The sequence below is a fragment of the Taudactylus pleione genome, unplaced genomic scaffold (genome assembly GCF_031769625.1).
Source record: "Taudactylus pleione unplaced genomic scaffold, aTauple2 ptg000518l, whole genome shotgun sequence".
In the NCBI taxonomy this organism is placed as follows: Eukaryota; Metazoa; Chordata; class Amphibia; order Anura; family Myobatrachidae; genus Taudactylus; species Taudactylus pleione.
In genome coordinates, this window is record NW_028284920.1 from 4,941,096 (window position 1) to 4,956,956 (window position 15,861).

Here is a 15,861-nt window from a genome sequence, read left to right on the forward strand (position 1 = left end):
CACAATCCTCATGTCTGAAAGTGAACGAGGATATCCTCTTCCAGCTATAATGTACTGATATCATGTGCAGTTAGCGGAGGGATATGTAGACGCTGAGGGTTTATGGAGGGCATGTTGTATTATATATCACGCCCCATTTCTGTCACTGTGCCTGCACAAAAAGGGACCGCCCTCGGCTGGCTAAGATGCTTACAGCCCTTGTGGGCAACGCTCCCTGCGTTTCCCCATAGGGGTTATCGCAGAGAGTGGTGGTCTCATCACATGCAGGGGTCCCTGGGCAGTTGATGGTACCCCAGTGTATCCTGTTTTTCGCCCCCCGCAGGTCTCGCAGGAGCCTGTGTGGGTGAATTTATTGTCCAAATGGTATAGCACCTGATGGACGTTTTGCAGGGGGAGTCACCATTTCGGCCTTCTAAACGGCCTTTCGGGTCTCAGATGGGTAAGGACATGACGTCTGATGACGGTGACATTATTGACTTTTTCAGACACGAGTCCATTAGTGCAAAGGAGGCGTAGTCTGGGTCTAAAGTCTATATACCTGGCCTTATACGGGCAGTCCGTGCGGCTTTGGTTATTACATATCCCCCGTGGCTAAATCCAACTATGCCTTCTTTAAGGATAAGGGTGTTGCCACTGTAATTCCTCTATCTGGTCAGGTGGATCATTTAGAGGAGGCGTGGAAAATCCGGGTAAGCGGTTCCAGCCTCAAACACGGTTGACCTTTTGCATACCCCTTTGCGGATAATTATTTTTCCGAATGGGAGTTACCTTTACGGGTAGATTCTCATGTTACACGCCTAGTGAGGAGTGTTACGTGGCCCATGCCCTCCAGGTCCTCCTTGAAGGAGGTTACACATTGCAAGGTGCAAATATATCTAAAATCCAATTATTCCCTTGCTGGAGGGGCTTCCAGGCCGGCTATGGCTGTGTGCTGGGGGGCCAGAGCCATGGAGCGCTGGGTAGGTAACTGGATCTCTGCACACTGACTCTCCAGCAGAGCAGGTGGATAGTGGCAAATTCTCAGAGACTTAGCCACGTTCATCATGAGACAGTCTTACATATAGCCTACTCCTTTCCAGAATCTCCTCGGCAGCAGTAGCGGCTTGGCAGCAGTAGCGGCTCGCCGCTCCCTGTGGTTGCGCTCTTGGAAAGCGGACGCAGATTCCATTTGGAATGCTTTGCCTTTTACGGGACAGGTCCTGTTTGGCCCTCATCTGGACACAATTGTGGCCCCGCAGGCAGCAGCTACGTCTGCCATCGGCTACAGTCCCATCGGGGTCTGGGGTTTTGTATTTTCGGCCCTGTGAGGCCAGGGTAAGTCTAAAATATAGCTTTCCAAGACAGTCAGTAGCCAGGAAATCTGCTCAGCCATAAGAACAGGCTTGGATTACAAGACGTCCTACTCCCAAGTTGGACTATAAGCCTTCAGCCTCACGGGACGGGCCTCCTCTCAGGGGACCCCAGAGTTGGAGGCCGGCTTCTCCAGTTCGCCCAGTGCTGGTGTCTGACCTCCACGGACACTGGGGTAAGAGAAGTATTTTCTTGAATGTATGTCCTCTCCTCCCGGTAAAAGCCTATCAGACGGTTTTTCATTACAGGTCTTCTGTCAATTCAAGACAAGGCCCTGTAATTTTTGAGGGTGTTACACTCTATGCTACAGGCAGGAGTTATAGTACCTATTCCGTTGCCCCAAAGGGGAACGAGGTATTACTCCATCCTCTTTCTGGTACGGAAACCCAATGGGTCCTACCTGGACATCCTCAACCTCGAATCCTTCAACAAATTCTTAATGGTTCCTTGGTTCAGGAGGGGGACCCTGCATTCCATCATTCAATGGAGCCTGGGAATTTTGTGGTGTTGGATATATTCAGGGTGACTACCTGAATGTCCCTATTTTCTTCGAACACTAGTGTTTTTCCTCAGGTTTGCAGTGGTCGATAAGCATTTCCAGTTTTACCAGGGTCATGGCAGTTATGGCAGCCCACCTGCAGATGCAGGGGGTCCGCTTGTTACCCAATCCGGGCGACCTCCTGGTGTTACCAGAGTTTCCAGAGATACTTCAGTGCCATCTGCAACGGACAATATCTGTGTTGCTACGTTAGGGCTGACTGATACACTGGAAATGGTCCTCTCTGATTCTTCACAGAGGATGCTCCATATCCCAACATCTGAGGATCTTTGTGATTGAGGAAAAGATCTCTGCATTACAGGCAAAGGTACGCAGTTGCCTGCAGAGTCGCCGAGTGTCTATTCACTCGGCAATGTGGTTCCTGGGTTCCAGGGTGTCGCTGTTCGACATGGTGGAGAGTACCCAGTGTCACTCTAGAAAAATTGGTCCTCTCCGGATGGGATGGGTTGCCCCATAGTATAAAGTCAATAGTGCTTTCCCCACAGTTTTGTCTCTCTCTGGCCTGGTGGCTGCGGAAAGCTTACCTAAACAAGGGGCACCCCCTTTGGGATTGCGTACCGGGTCCTTCTGACAACGGACGCCAGTATCCGTGGCTGGGAAGCAGTGACGGGTCCACACTTGTTCCAGGGCAGGTGGACTCCAGTAGTTTTTGCGCTTTCCATAAACATCTGAGAACTCTGAGCAGTATTCACGGTTCTCCAGCATGCTGGACAGGTCCTCCACGGAAATACCGTGCAGGTACGGTCTGACAACGTCATCATGATGGCTTATGTAAACCACCTAGGTGGTTCCCGAAGTCGGGTGACACTAACTGTGGTGTCTCGAATTCTGGCTTGGGTGGAAGGCTATATCCCTGCCGTCATCGGCAGTGTTCATTCAGAAATCCTCAGATGGAAAGCAGGCTTTCCCAGCCGTCAGGACGTGCATTCAGGGAAATGTCCTCTTCATCAGGAGGTGTTCAATCTTCTGGTGAACAAGTGGAACCTTTCAGAGATGAGACTCTTAGGGTAGACGTATGTTGGTCCAGTGGACCTTCTAAGTTGTGTACCTCGTCCCTCCGTTATCCCTTCCTCCAGTAATAGCAAGAAGGAGGCGCGCTCCTGCTGATAGCTCGTGCGTGGGCCAGACGGCACTATTACTCAGATCTTTGGAGTGTTTCAGTTAACACTCCGAAGCTGTTACCTCTACGACCAGACCTGTTGTCTCAGGATCCTGGCTGATACCCAGACCTGGGTTGTCTGTCCTTGCCGGTGTGGCGGTGGAGACTGCCCTCTTAAGGTCTAGGAGTTTTTCCAGCTCTATAGTTAACAGGGCCTATGTCCATGCTAAGAGCTCGGAAGATTTTATCTGCAAGAATTTACCATCAGGTATGGCATACTTTCTTTCAGTTGTGTCGCCCTACAGGCTCTGCTCCTCGGGTATTCCGGATATCCAGAGTGTTGGCTTTCCTACAGGTGGGCTTAGATAACGGTCTTCGCCTTGCTTACCTGAGGGTGCAGGTTTCTGCCCTGTTGGTTTCATAGTAGGATTGCTACTCTTCATGATGTCCGCACCTTTGTGCAGGGTATACATTATATTCAGCATCCCTTTCTTCCTCCTGTGGCTCCTTGGGATTTGGCTGTGGTCTTTAGGGCTCTCTGAGGACCGCCATTTGATCCACTGGGCTCAGTGGACTTCAAATGGCTTATGGCTAGGAATGTATTCCTTCTGGCCTTTGATTGGCCGGTAGGATCTCAGAATGGGGGGCTCTGTCATGTAGACCTCCCTCTTTCTCATCTTTCCTAGGAACAGGGCAGTGCTTCGCACTTGCCCTGGTTTTGTACCTACGGTGGTGTCTAGTTTCCACATCAATGAGGAAATTATAGTACCTGCCTTTACTTCCCCAGTCCTTTCTGCTGGTGAGGCCTCTTTGGATGTGGTACGGGCTCTAAGAATTTAAGTTGACCGTACCAGTCCATTTAAGAAATCAGACTCTCGGTTTTGTCCTTTCTGGTTTCCATAAAATAGCTTGGCCTGCCACTGCGCTAACTTTGGCAGGATGGATTCACAGGTCTTCCTGTTCCATCCTCTTTTAAAGCTCTTCCACTAGGTCTGTGGGTCCTTAGTGGGCAGCTCGACGTGGCGCTTCAGCGGTTCAGCGGTGATTGGCAGCCACGTGGTCATCTGTCCATATTTTTGTAAGGTATTATGTTTTTGATACCTTCGCCTCTCAGGATGCTTCCTTCGGGCGGCGGATTCTCCTTACAGCACAGGAGCGTCCCCACCCTTAAAGGATACTGCTTTGGGACATCCCCAAGGTATCCTGTGGATACCCTATGGACCCTGAAGTAGAAAATATGAGATATGGTAAGAACTTACCCTTGTTATCTCTATTTCTACGAAGTCCATAGGGTTCCACAGGACTCCCGCCCTGTCGCACCTGTACTGCAGATGGGCTTTGTTCTGGTCACCGGTTTCTCCGTCTCCTTCTGGTGAGAATGTGATTCTTGTGTGTTCCAGACTTTCTTCTCTCTCTTTTTTGCTCCTGCTCCGGCCTATGGCTTGTTACGAAACTGAGTGGCCTGAGGCTCGGGGGCGGGGTATAGGAGAGGGACCCCAGTGCATCCTGGGAGGCTGAAAATTTAACTCTGTGGTGCCTGGATGTCTGCCGCCATCGCCTATACCCCAAGGTATCCTGTAGAACCCTATGGACTTAGTAGAAATAGAGATAACAAGGGTAAGTTCTTACCATCTCATATTATTTTTGGAGTGTGGGAGGAAACCGGAGTACCCGGAGGAAACCCACGCAAGCACAGGGAGAATATGCAAACTCCACACAGTTAGGGCCATGGTGGGAATTGAACCCATGACCTCATTGCTGTGAGGCAGTAACGCTAACCATTACACCGTCTGTGCTGCCCATTGAACAATGGTTATAATGGTTGGCTTGCTCTTTGGTTTTCTTTTTTGTTGTGCTGTGAATAAACTTGAGTAAATAAATTTGAGTAAAATATTTTAGAATAATACATGTGTTACCTTGGTTCAACTGCAAAATAATTATTGTGTAAAGAAGGCATCTGCATGGTCATATAACAGCATAACGTACATAGGTGTCGGTGCTGCAGCTGGTATGGGCCCACTGTCATGGAAATATTTAGTTGTTTTTGTGTAATTGAACACTGTTCGGTGCAACATTTGGTCCATTACTGACTGATATGGGGGACATAAATGCACCTTTTACTTTGTGTGTGCAAAGGATTACTTTAACACATGTACTGCATGTCTTATACATGTATGCACACAATAACAAAGGTAGCATATATACCATTATTTACACTCACCAGACCATGGAGGGGCATCGGAGCCATGCACCTTGACTGCCTGGACTACTTCCGCTGGAAATATCCCATGCACCAGTTCTTTGTACTCTAAATAGTCCATTTGAAGGGTAGCCCCACCACCTGTCTGCCTTGCTGCCTTTCGCTTCTTGGCCCTTCTTCCTCAGACTCCAAATCCACCTCCTGCGCTTCCTCACCTACCTCTGGCTCCGTCTCCTTGTCCCTACTCCTTCTCTCTCCCTCCATACTAAAGCTTGCCACACACTAGATCAACTTACATCCAACTAGTTGATTGGTTGGAATGAAAACCTGGTAAAGTATGAAAATAAATGACAATCAGCAATTTGCTCTCAAATGCCAGAAAATGGACTAAAAACTGATCAAACATTTAACAAACTTGTCTGACGACCATTTTCATCTGTTTTCTGGGATTTAGGAGCAAATTGCTGATCATCAGTTACTCCCATACATTACCAGATTTTCATTCCAACCAATCAACTAGTTGGCTGGTTGGATGAAAGTTGGTCTAGTGTGTGGCCAGCTTTAGGCGGGCAGTGTCTGCCTACTTCTGCATGTTTTGAATAAATTTTAGATTTTTGTAAAAGAATAGATTTGCATGTCTATTTTTTATTTCAATAAAACTAGGTTGTTGTTTTTTCTTTCACAAACAAACAAACAAAAATATTAAATAAATGTAATTTTTTAATAGTGAACTACAGATCCCTGCATGATTGGGCTGCCAAGGCAACCTGGCACTTGGAAAACCTTAAGTACAAGCTTGTCCTGGTACATGTACTTTTGTTTTTCTTAAAGTGTTAAAATGTACCCTTTGGGCTACTGTACTTGTGGACAGCAGGACTAGGTAAATCTAAAATAAATGAAGGAAAGGATTAAAGTAAACATTTGTTTGGTGTTAATTTTTTTTTTTTTTTTTTTAAGTCAGTTTTTAACATTTTTTTTTTGTTTGTCGAACTACGATTGTGGTTTTCGCAGGTACCCGCAAATATTAAGCATCCCTAAGATTTATGATGGAGGGACCACAGCAGATCTCTCCGATATCTGCCACAGCCTCCTCCATTTCTGACTACAAAGCATCACCCATCTGTGAGCTATGGAGGTGGCAGAGTGTGACACTGAGGGGGGCATTTATCAAAAATCACATTTCCAATGCGATTTGGGCACAATGTCATTGCCCAAGTTTGCATTGCATTATGCGATTTTACCATTGCCACTGCTCCAAAAGGAGCCTGTCCCTGCATTGTGTTTGGAGTGGTGCCGGGGCTTCTGCACCACACATGGGGGGGTGGGGGGTATTGCTGGTGGAGGGTTCCTATGGAACTTGTGTAATATGCCTCGAGTTGAAAAAGGTTGAAAATCACTGACCTACACTAACTCTACACAAGCACACCCAAATAAACAATGACTAGACAGAAATAATGACACAAGTGTCAAAAAATAGGACAAACTTTTAAAATAGATAAAAATACAGATATTTACATCAAGCAATTTGTCAGCACAAACTAGTCCTCCAAACCCCTAAATCCTCTCTCCAAAACCAACCACCTCAATGCACTCTCAACATGTTGGTGAGGTTTTAGGACATTTTTATAAGGGGTTTGTGATGTCAAAATAGCATGTGCATGTTTAAACTAATAAAATAGCGGTATAAAGTCTTTGTCGGTTTCCATCAAAATTACACTTCCATTTGGCAGTAGACTCTATCAAAAAGGGGACATCCAAAGGGGGTTAAGACAGAAAATATACAATGGACATCACCAAATCTGATGGTTAGTAACTACTGGATTTTTAGATAACAATCCAATGTCGATGTCCAAATGATAAACAAATGGGGTTGGCCTGCCTCCAAGCAAGCAATGGCTCATTGGCTTCAGGCAGTCGCCCATCAGGCCTCATTTTGTCAAGCTTGCCTGTTTTGGATGACGGTTTTCTCTTGACGTCATTTGGGTCCTCTTGGATGGCTCAGCGTGGTGCCTCGGCAAAGCAGCCTTACAGGACTGTTATATCAATGCATACTTTAGTAAAAAAATTCTACCTTTTTGACAACTTTGTAACGAGTTATGCTAGATTCGGGTGGTGGTCCTTTGCAGAGCACAGAAGCGTTCCCTCCCTTGGGGGACAGCTTTGGGACATTCCATTGTTTCCAGTGCCCCCGATGGATGAAAGAGAAAATAAGATTGTACCTGATAAATCAGTTTCTCTGATTCCATGGGGTCCACTGGACGCCCACCCTTATGCACCTGGACTTGCTTGGGGTTTCTCTGTGTTGTAGCTGTCTCCACTAGATTCTGTAAGGTTGCGGCCTACGATCGGCCGTTACTCACCTCAACACCGGCTCCCCCTGACCTCCCGAGTGGCCAGGCGCGGCGTCGGGTGACGCGCTGAGGATTATACCTGGGGTCTGCTAGGACATCCATGTGCTCGCTCTGTGATATGGTTTCTGCAGTTACCTTCATGGACGCAGCAATGACAGTCTATATCCTGATTAGCCCTTGGTAGCATAGGTTGATGTCAGCTGACACTATCCTCCAATGAACTGCTATCTTAGGGTATTTAACCGGGCTCTGGAAAACAGGAAGTTGCCTGTACAACGTCGTTACTTCCAGTGAAGACTTGCTGTTGCATCATTCCAGGTCCCAAGCTCCGTTGCTTCTAGTGACTTTTTCTGAAAGGTGCCCACACACATAGCTACATTTTACACGATTTGGCCGATTTCGACGAAAAAAATCACCATACATTACATTTAAAAACACACATTATTTAAAGCTGGTGGTTTTCTACCTTTTCGGTCTCCAGCTGTTGTGGAAAAACAGATCCCAGGATGATCTGCCACCCACCTTTGAAACTGTTTTTAGGGCATCCTGGGATCTGTAGTTCTACCACAACGACAGGCCCAAAGGTGGAAAACCCATACTGTCAAACAAAGAAAAACATTATATTACCAAGCAATAAACACATGACATTCCTGTAAAAGAAAACATGATTAGAATACCATAATAAACCTTTAAAAACGTGTAAAAAAGAAAATATTAAAACATTAAAAATGTGAACTATAACAACAGTACATTTAACAAAACTATATACACAAATATTTAAATTTTCTTTTTATTCTTATTCATAGATAATGTCCATGGATTCTGAACGTGAATTCATTGAAATCCTGCACTCGAAAGAGTGTCTGTGGAAGATCAGTTCTCGGAAGTACCACAATAAGTCGCACAAGTTGGCCGCACTAGAGGAACTTTTGGTGTATACGAAAAAATACATATCTGATGCAGACCTGAAAACTGTACGGCAAAAGATTCAAAATCTCAGGACAGTGTACATCAAAGAAAAAAAGAAGGTGGATGACTCCAAAAAATCAGGAGCGGCCACAGATGAAATATATACTCCTGCGCTGTGGTACTACCAAATGATGTCATTCATCAGTGAACAAGAGCCTCAAAGGGAATCAATCATCTTGATGTCTGAGCGTGAGGGAGATGAGGAGGTTGCAGAAGTCTTGGTAAGTAGTGACACAGTTTAAACCAAAATCCTTAATGTTTTTGTTGTTAAATCCCAAATGTCCAATTTAGTCAGTAGTTCACAGACAGTCCTCCTGCCATGGTACAGCACCTGGTCCATTGAGATAGGTCATGTACTCCTCCCTCACTTCTTTGGCACGTGCGCTGGATGTTGTAATTGGTGGTGCAGACACAGATGTCAAATGTTCAATGTCCTCCAGGGGTCCTACATCTTCTGGTCTAGCTGGGACAGGTCCTCGTTGAGTAGATTTTCTTCGCAGAAAGTTGTGCAGCACACAGCACGCCATCACGACCCAGTCTATCTTCTCCACATGTAGATTGATGGTGGTGTGGAAAATGCGGAAGCGGTTGCTCATTATTCCAAATGCATTTTCCACAATGCGCCGTGCCCGGGATAGACGGTAGTTGTAGATCCTTTTCTCTCTGGTCAGGCCCCTGTGTGCAAATGGCTTCATCACATGTTCATGTAATGCAAAAACCTCGTCTGCGACGAAAACGTAATTTAGGCCGTGCTTTGTCTGGTCCAGTGAGGACAAGTTGAGGGTTTTGTTGGCGAGTCTCTGGTAGAAAGCCATCTTTTTGAAGGACCCACCATCCGAAGCACGGCCATTCTTGCCGACATCCACAAACAGAAATTCGTAGTTGGCATTCACCACTGCCATGAGAACGATGCTGAAGAATCCTTTGTAGTTGTAGTAGTATGATCCGGTATTGGCAGGTGGGTTGATGCGGATGTGTTTCCCATCGATGGCTCCTCCGCAGTTAGGGAAATTCCAACGTTGTTCAAAATCTTCCGCGATGCTGGTCCACTCCTCCTCAGTCTACTCGGTGGTGACAGTGATCCGGAGAATAGCACACAAGTGGAAACTCCACTTCCACCTGGACCCTCATCTTCTCAACAACCCCAAAAAAAGAAAAAAAAACAAGGGAGAAAGGAGAATCTTACTGAACGTGAGGACCAGTTTTTACAAAACGCAGAACGGCTGCTGCAGAAACCCCCAGATGCAATAGATGATTTCACAGCTCATGTGAACAGCACATTGAGAAATCTGGATACAGATATCCAAAGAAATTTTTTAAGGTTAACCCACGACCTGTTGAGTCGCTGTATGAGCAAAAATCTAACAAATTCTACATACATTGCAGATCCAATGCTATTTTCCCCTGCCCCAAATAGGTATGTCCGTCCCCCTCCTGTCCAGTTAGATATTACTCCCCCACCAAGCACCAGCACCACCTTGTATAATGCTCTGCTGGATGCAGCAGATGAGTCGCCCCAATATACAGAGATGTAAATTTTTTCTTGCTTTTAATATCACCAAATTTTATGATTTCTAATAGGTGCTTGCTGCATGGGATAGGGTGGTGATGACGCCATTTGGACAAGGTCACTACGCACATGGCACAAGTACACATTGCTGGAAGCCGGGGCCACAATGTATACTTGTGCCATATGTGTACTGGCCTGTTCAAACTGGCGTCTGACCCACCCTTTCACATACAGCCAGCTACCTATTGGGATTCATAAAATTTGGTGATATTTAATTTGGTTGTTTTTTTTGTCTTGCTTTTAATGTCACCAAATTTTATGATTTCTAATAGGTGCTTGCTGCATGGGATAGGGTGGTGATGACGCCATTTGGACAAGGTCACTACGCACATGGCACAAGTACACATTGCTGGAAGCCGGGGCCACAATGTAAACTTGTGCCATATGTGTATTGGCCTGTTCAAACTGGCGTCTGACCCACCCTATCAAATACAGCCAGCTACCTATTGGGATTCATAAAATTTGGTGATATTTAATTTGGTTGTTTTTTTGTCTTGCTTTTAATGTCACCAAATTTTATGATTTCTAATAGGTGCTTGCTGCATGGGATAGGGTGGTGATGACGCCATTTGGACAGGGTCACTACGCACATGGCACAAGTATACATTGCTGGAAGCCAGGGCCACAATGTATACTTGTGCCATATGTGTATTGGCCTGTTCAAACTGGCGTCTGACCCACCCTATCACATACAGCCGGCTACCTATTGGGATTCATAAAATTTGGTGATAATGTGCTTTTGTAAAATTGTTATAAAAAAAGGATATTGCACACAGTTTAGTGCACACTTTCAGTTGCCTGCAGGTCAGTGCACATTGTACTAAATGAAGGCTATTTTTTGCTTTATGTTGAGTAAAAAATAAAAAAAATGTTTTTCTTTACACAAGAAAACAATGTGTGGTGTTTTTTTTTTAACTTACCTTACAATAATGGTACTGTAGCACTTTTACGATGGCTTTGCAGGTCTCCGGAATGATGACGCCCAAGGACTGAGGTGAGATGAGTGTCCCAAACTTTAGGTCTTCCAGTGACCTTCCTGTAGCCAGGTACCTTAGGGTAGCCACCAGTCTGTCTTCAGCAGGGATTGCCCTCCACCACCTTGTGTCCTGTCTCTGGATGTGGGGGGTCACCAGATGCAGCAATTCTTGGAAGGTGGCGTGATCCATGCGCAGGTAGTTCCGATTGTCGTCCGGATTGTTCTCCTTGATCTCCATCAGCAGGGACATGTGAGAGCGGGTATCCCTTTGTAGCAGCCACTCTTTGGTCCAGCATGCTCTCGTCCTTCTTCGCTGGGCCCTCTTCCTAATCTCCCGGACCCCAGCTTCAGCGACCAACATTCTATACTGATAGAGACGCATCAGTACAGAATTCAGGAACAGGATAGAATGCAGGTAGGTAGCACACACTTGCAGGTAGAATAAACTTTGTAAAAGGCAAGCCAAATACAAAGAGCACGGTAGCAATGTACAGGATTCAGCAGGAATACACCTAGCCTCATCTAGTAGCAGAGCAGAAGGTACACAGAGTTTAAAGGGTGCCTGCTTTTTATACTCCCTAGATAGCCCCTCCCATTGTTATGACTATTTAAATTTCCCACCAATAGTCAAGAGCCTGTTTTTTTTTTTTTTTTAAACTCACGATTTTTTATGGCCAATCTCACGATGCGTACGATCTGATAGATCGTGAGATCGTAAGACAGATTGGGTGTCTTTTTTCAAAAATCGTGATCACGACGGCAAGGGAGCTCCCGTGAAAGTTCATGAGGAAATTGGACATAAGATCGTATCGTGAGGACATTGTTATGTGTGTGGGCACCTTATCCACGGTGTCTTTACGTCTACTGAGTACAATCTCCTAGAGTCATTTCCTGTGCCAGTTCTGAATCTGAAGCCACAGTGCGTGTACTTAGGCCTGATTCAGACCCGTTCGCTAGCAAGCAATCGTTCGGAGAAAGCAAAGTTTTTCAATGTGCGCATGCGTATGCTTCACAATGCGCGTGCTCAAACTAGTAATAGTGATGGGAAAACTCTCGCTCACCAAGCATAGACAGCCCAGCTAAATGAGTGACAGGTCAAGCCGTTTGTGGGAGGTAACGGGCTGGCCACTTGAAATGGGGGAGTGGAGGTGCGAACGCAGACGTGCCTGTGAAATTCAACGCCATTTTAGAGGCGTGCATAATAGCCAGCGTCATAGGACACGTCACTTGGTTAAAATATACACTGAAGTCCTCGCAGTGCTTGCGGAAGGGTATAGTCAACCTTAAGTGCTGCGATTGCTTCCGATGGTGCTAGATGTACCAATTGTTTCAAGCACTTCCTGGAGATGACGTACGCAAGTGGGCTTCTTAAGACAGGCTAGTGGGTGTCTACAATCACAAAGTGATCGCTCGCCAAGACATAGTAGGCGTGCTTATGACTTGTCCTGCGAGCGGATGCCTTGACGTCACTTAGTCGAATTTCCATACGCTGGAAGCGAGTGATCGCATCTAGCGAACGGGCCTGAATCAGGCCCTTAGTACGTTATCAAAGTACCATTTCATCATACCATTCTCCTGTGCCAGCTCTACGTCTGAAGTCACAGTGTGTGTACTTAGTACATCATCCAAGTACCATCTCATAATATCATTCTCCTGTGTCAGTTTTGCGTGTGAAGCCGCAGCGTATGTAATTAGTACATCATCCAAGTACAATCTCCTAGTGCCATTCTCCTGTGTCAACCTTGCGTCTGGATCAACAGAGTGTGTACTCATTACATTACCACAGTACAATCTTCCAGTATCTGTTTCCTTTGCTTTCCCTGTGATAAGTGTTCTTCCATTTCCCACTAGTGCCGGATACCTGACCAAAGGGCAGCGACCTGCTTGCTAGGTGCAGCTTAAGCCCAAATCCCGCTTGGAGGGGTCACTGGTGAACACCTCCCAGTAAGTTAGACTCCACGCCTTTGGTCTGGTGTAGCCAGCATCCGGTACTAGTGGATGAGGAAGTCATTTATCCAGGCACCTCGTCTCCTGTTCCTTCCCCAACCTGGGTCCATGTCTTCCAAGAGGGTCAGCATAGCCTGAGCGTGACAGACTCCCTTTCTGTGGGTGTGTTGTTTGCCTAGTTTTCCTCTTCCCCTACTACTATCTGTCCTTTGGGCATTGTTGGTAATAACTGGCTACACTGGGCAGCAGGTGGGGCATAGGGGAGGAGGAGCCCGTTTTGTTCATAGCCTTTCCTTTTGGTGCCCACACTCCTACTGCTTCACCTGTACCCAGTGTTCTCAGTGTCCCCCATGGAATCAGAGAAAAGGATTTATTAGGTAAGAACCAAAATCCCATTTTATTTAAGCCATAAACCAAGCAGTATATTAGAAGAATAGAAATGTTTACCTTGTTATAATGGGTAGTATCTGAGTGAATGAGAATACATTTGATTCGACATTTGCAGTTTTACACAGTGCAGTGCTTTTTGAACTTTTCCATACACTTAGGGGGAAACTTACTTATACCCCTTTCAGATATATAACCCGGGAAATTTCCTGCTCAGACCCGGGAATTTCTCCTGTGCAAATTCCCGGGTATTTGGTCGAGACCCCCCCTTTCACATTACAGTGTCTACCCGGGAAATTCCCAGGTAGACCCCTTTCAGACAAGAGCAGGGTTTTTTAGATTACATGGCAACTGCTGGACACAAAGATGAGGTGGAGCTGATGTGAGTGATGCCAGGCCCTGATCACACACAACTATGTGCCCCCTGTGACTGGCATGCTGTGTATGTGGGGGTGCACATAATTTGAAACACTGCCCAACATGTCCCCAAACTACCTCCCATGGATGCCCTGGCAGCTCGCCCCAATCCCCAGGCCTCTGGCTGGGCTGCCCCTGGACACAAGTCTCCTGCCTGGCACTGATCATGGGCACAGAGAAGAGCAGAGGCCGAGGTGCCAGGGCCGGACAGGCCGGGTACAGGTGCACGAAGAGCAGTCACCCACCCATATTTGTGGCAGCAGCAGCGTCCCACCCAGCCCTCCCTGCCTCTCACCTCTACAGTGGCCGGGGCAGGCAGAACCCCCAGCGAGCCAGCAACTCACCCCATCACCCGATGCTATGCCCGGGAAATAGGGGCAGTAGTGGTGGTGCAGCGGGAGTGTGGGCGGGTGGTGAACGGCAGCGCTGAGCATCCTATAGGACGCTCTGCGCTGCCAACTCCATGTAAAAGCTGCTTGGTGCTGCCCGGGAGTAGTAAATTCCCGGGTAGCACCATTCAGACAGAAGCAGGGTAATATCCCGGGACTTAAGTCCCGGGAAAAACCCTGGTCGATTGCAGGGGCGGCTACCCGGGAACGTGTTCCCGGGTAGGTAACTTTCAGACAGACTTGGCTTCCCGGGAATTTGGCTGAGGCAGGCCAAATTCTCGGGAATCTCGAGATGTCTGAAAGGGGTATAAGTGGCAGGCTTGCAAAACAATTGGGATTTTGCAATTATCCCCGCACTTTTAGATACAGATGATTTACTAAACTCAAAACTGATGCAATGCAGCACTTTTGAACAAACCAATGCAAAAATGCTGCAAAAAAAGCATGGTTGTGTAAAGAGCTGCAACTTGCATCCATTTTTTTTTTTTTAATTATTTTTGAAAATTATTAAAAAAATGTTTAAGCTGGAAGTGGAAAAATCATTGCATAACTTATCCCTAAGGGACCCTGTCAGAAAATTATCAGCTTTGATTGAAATGAATGGGAGTGCTCTGATTGATCAAAGTGTAGGGACAGCCATGCTCTGAACAATCAGAGAATACCAATTCATTTTAATGGGAATGACCAACACTAAGGCCCTGATTCAGAGCCGGACGCTCTGACCAGAGCGCTCGCTCTGAATCAGGGCCCACCTCCAGTAATATGGAGCGTCCTCCTGGACGCTCGTATAGCTGTGGGTCACCACCCACAGCATATACGAGCGTGCAGGATGATGGTCGCGATGGTCTTGACTATCGCGACCATTGCCACTGCGAGCAACAGCCTGCGGTTGAGGTTTTCAACCGCAAGGCCAGGAGTGATTTTGGCTCTATCAGAGCCAAAATCACTCCCACTGACATCACTAGTGATGTCAGTGGGGCCGGCTTCAGACGGTAGGCATTCCCTTGGGAACGCCTCCGTCTGGCAGACACGCCCCCGGCACGCCCACCAAAGGGGGCGTGCTGTCAGTCAACATCGACAGCACACCCCCTTTGATGAGACACTCCGAGCGAAGGAAAATCCTTCGCTCGGTGCGTCTCGCGCATGAGCACGACGGAGCTCCCTCCGTCGTGCGCATGCGCAGTGCAGACCATCGACCCACTTGCGAGCGGACAGCCGCTCGCGAGTGGGTCTGAATGAGGGCCTAAGTCAGTCATTCGATACGGGAGACCTTTGCATTGGAATTTTGTAGGTAATAAATGGGTAAAGGATGTGTGGGGGGTATTTTATTTCATTAAAGTGTTAAAATATTTGGTGTCTTTATCCTGTGGTTGTAAAAAAATATATTGAAACAGATGCACTTGATGCCTGGGAATGCTGGCACTTGTGATTCTAGCAGACATTAAAATTGACAGGGCTTGCTGGGACCTGTAGTGTGCCAGTAAAATATTATTTTACAACTGAGATTACTAACCCAACATCCACAGTTCACAGGTGTTTAGAAGAGCCCTAGTGTTATCAGCATGGGGCTGGTTTATAGTGTGTGTGGTGGGGGGCGGCAGCATTTTTTCAATGCACCTGACACCATTAGGGAATCCTGCCTAGTGC

General features: G+C 46.8%; 2 protein-coding genes across 2 annotated transcripts in view; one reads left to right on the forward strand and one right to left on the reverse strand.

The window, feature by feature from the left end:
* RTKN2 (rhotekin 2) overlaps positions 1 to 15,861 on the reverse strand; it is a 157,524-nt gene that overhangs the window by 126,150 nt on the left and 15,513 nt on the right. The gene's annotated exons all lie outside the window — the stretch shown is intronic.
* ZNF365 (zinc finger protein 365) overlaps positions 8,723 to 15,861 on the forward strand; it is a 77,952-nt gene continuing 70,813 nt past the window's right edge. The window contains exon 1 of the mRNA XM_088450482.1: positions 8,723 to 8,749. The gene's annotated coding sequence lies outside the window, so the exon portion shown is untranslated. The remainder of the gene's footprint in view (positions 8,750 to 15,861) is intronic.